Source organism: Dromaius novaehollandiae, chromosome 16 (genome assembly GCF_036370855.1).
Source record: "Dromaius novaehollandiae isolate bDroNov1 chromosome 16, bDroNov1.hap1, whole genome shotgun sequence".
In the NCBI taxonomy this organism is placed as follows: domain Eukaryota; kingdom Metazoa; phylum Chordata; class Aves; order Casuariiformes; family Dromaiidae; genus Dromaius; species Dromaius novaehollandiae.
The window spans coordinates 3,078,687-3,082,041 of NC_088113.1; the positions used below are offsets into that span (position 1 = coordinate 3,078,687).

Here is a 3,355-nt window from a genome sequence, read left to right on the forward strand (position 1 = left end):
CTTTCAGAAAAGGCTTCGAGAACAACTGGCAAAATTAAAGAGTGCCCCCGAACTGCCACAGGGGATGGACATTTCTCGCCTGCGAGAGCGGCTGCTGTGGGAGCAACGAGAGAGTTGGAGAGCTGCAGAGCGGGACGTGAGGGCCAGGTAAGAGACAGGACAAGGAACGCTTGCGCTAGGAGCGGGACCGTGGCCCTTCAGCGAGGTGCCGGCTGGAGCCTTGCGTTCCACGGAAGACCGCCAAATTGCTGCGCGAGCAGATGCTGGTTGTGCCTAGAGTGGTGCAATCAGTGTTTGGAGCCTGGCAAAGGCAGCTGGAAGCTGTTTGGGGCGCTGGAGCCAGGAAGCCCAGAGCGGGATGAGGGCAGTGGCTGAGCAGGGAGTGGTCTGGGCAAGAGAGCTGCAGGCGCTCTGTTTCAGCCCTCTCTATTTGTCTGGAATTCAGCTTGTCTTGGAGCCAGCTGTTCCAGTGTGCACCATGTCCTAATCCTGAGGGTGAAGAAATTTGGGGGCTGAATCACAATTCCTGCCTGTTTTTGTTGTGTCGTGAAGCTTATTCTTTAATGCATTTCTTAACTCTTCAGGAAGAAGAAACTCTGTCCAGCAGCAAGCTGCTGAGCTCCCAAGAGCCTGCTCGTCAGGAACTTCAGAGTCCTGAAGACAGCTTGAGTGAGCCATCGCAGGAGGACCAAGACACTGAAAACCAAGGTATATACACGTCTGGACTGCAGTGCCCGAAGCCTCTGTCTTCCCTCCCAGGACTGCAGGCAGTGCTCTCCTTCCTTCTCAAACCTCCCCTTTCCTCTAGTTCAGAAGTCTTTTACAGGAGGCTCCAAGAGAAGAGCTCTAGCCTAACAGAGCCATGGCTGCTTTGCTGGCCCCCGTCACAGCACCTGAGGGGAAACAGTGGGGAGGGCTGGAGCCTGTGTGCTGACCAGAGTTCACGACAAGATTAAATAGCAGACAGAGGAGGTTTCCAAAGGGTAATGTCTCTAAGCAAGTGATGAGCATCAGTCATACTCACAACAGGAAGACTTTCTAGCTGAGGGATGATGTCTCGCTTAGCTTTCTATACCCTCTTGCCAAGGTAGAACTGCAGGCTTAGAAGTTACTCATTGGTGGCTGGTTGTTTCTTCTTGCAGAAGGCAGTACAGAGGATTCTTCTAGACAGCTGTGTCTCTATCCTGAGACAAGAACATCCCTCTCTTCAGGAGCCTCTGAAGAAGACAATGACTCTGACTTGAAAGAGAGCAGAAGATTTTTGCAGGTATGACATCAGCATCCCCCTACATCTCAGAAGATAGCAGCTGTCATGCTCTGACATGGTTTAGGGGTACCCACTGATAGGGTTCAGATGACTTTCTTCTCTTTATCCTGAGCCTTTCCTGCCTCACCATCACTGCCCCCTGCCCCATACTTAGTTCACTCCTCTAGCTTCCTGGTGGAAGGGCTTTATTCTCAAAGCACCCAAATGAGAAAGAGCTGCGGGATGCCTCCGGGGTGTCTCCACCAACACATCCTACGCCCACAGGCTCCGGAGCCTCATTTAATCTCTGACCCTTCCCCACGGACCTTGCCTGAGCTACGCCACAGGGGGCCTGTGCCCGACCTTGCTGATTCTGCCCTTGCCTTGCCCACCTGATTTCCTGGCTTGTCCGTGACCTGCCTCGTCGCTATGGGCTTGCTGGCAACTGCCAAAGTGTCAGCTGGCCCTGGTTACTGTCACCACTGTTATGGAAATTAGGCTTGTCGGCCACCATAACAGGGCTCGACCCTAGGTTCCCACAAGTAAAGTTCAGAGCCAAATCAAAACAAATTAAATTTTAATCACGCGCGTGCCATAATTACAGCTCGAGCTGGGTGCCTCCTAAGAGGGACCCTAACATAAACAAATCCTGGGCAATTACAGTGTTTTCAACTTACATTTCCCACCCCTCACGCGATAGTTAGACCAATAGTAATTTTTTGGCCTGGGGTCTCCTGCTCCTCATTGGGTCTCATCGTCATTCTGAGGTAAGCTGTTTTTCTCCTTATTTTTGTTTTTTGCGGTCTGTGATGACGGTTGTACCTCTGTTTTTGTTGGATCTTACTGTTGTGTCTTAAGGTCCTGAGGAGGAGGTGATTCTAAATCATAACAATTAACACTGCCCCAGCAGTGAGCTGAGGCTTTGTCCCTCAAGGTCCTAATGCCCTGCGCTGGTCTTCTTTCAAAGCCTTGACACCCTCCCTTTCGGGGTGTGAGATACATTCCTGCAGACACCCTCCCTTTCGGGGTGTGAGAGGCAGGAATGCAGACTGCTTGTAACTTCCTTATCTTCCTAGCTTGAACCAGCTCTGAGGCCCTTTTCTTACTGGACTAAGTAAAAGTTCATTATTTTATCTAAGTGCGGCCTAAGGCTTCAGCAAATTTAGCTACTCATGCTAAGCAAATGTTATAGAAGTTGTGCTAAGCAGCTACCTCTAGACAGTTTCAGTTTGCTATTCTTTAACAGTTCCCCCCTTTGTTTTTATGAAGCATCCCTGCTAATACTTTAAACAGAGTTCTCAAAGCCTTGCAAGGCGTACTATCACGTTCCATAATCTTATGCATGATATGATCGTAAGCAATAGGCATAACACAGTTAAAGCTAGCACAGCTACTACTGGGTGCAATACATGATTATAAACGCTGTTGTAGTTGGTGACCACCCTAGAAGAGTTTCCCAGCCACGATGTTCTCCGTCCCTTTTTATCCTTTCCGAGACGTGGTGTATCTCTTCCGCATCATGACGAATGGTGATTAGAGTTTTCTGTCCACTGTTTTGGATGCGTTCTAGCAGTCAACGCAAATCATCATGTTGTAGTAGTTTCTTTACCAGGGTGAGATTCATCCCAATGGGGGTAGGTAGTAAATTTTGAATTAATGTATAAGTAGATTGTAACAATTGATAAGATCTAATAGGAGCTGAATAATTAAAGTCGCATCCCATAATCTTGGGTAAAGTTACAAATACAAATATTTGAGTGATGACTTGTATCTACAGCAATGTTATCTATGAATATAAGATTACAAAGTGTTCTTACACATACACATCCTTTTTTAACATATACAAGTACAGTTCAACTTTAGCAGCAAAAGAAGAATATAGTATGACAGTATATGGCCTGTTCCATTTAGGTTTTAACTTGGATTTTGTGAAAATACTTTAACTAAAACTTCATCCCCAGGCTGTATACCAAGCACTTGTATGTCAGGTGGTGTGGATTGATATCATTGAGCATATATATATATATATATATTTTAAGATTTTCAAACCTTTTTGCATACTTAGAACATACTGGGTTAGTCGTTCATCTCTGTCTAACAGGCTGGTCT

General features: G+C 47.1%; 1 long non-coding RNA gene across 1 annotated transcript; it reads left to right on the forward strand.

The window, feature by feature from the left end:
* Positions 1-460: 460 nt before the first annotated feature.
* On the forward strand, positions 461-3,062 carry LOC135330077 (uncharacterized). The gene is made up of 2 exons (XR_010391836.1): positions 461-708; positions 1,143-3,062. It is a non-coding gene; the product is annotated as an uncharacterized LOC135330077 (long non-coding RNA).
* The last annotated feature ends 293 nt before the right edge of the window (positions 3,063-3,355 follow it).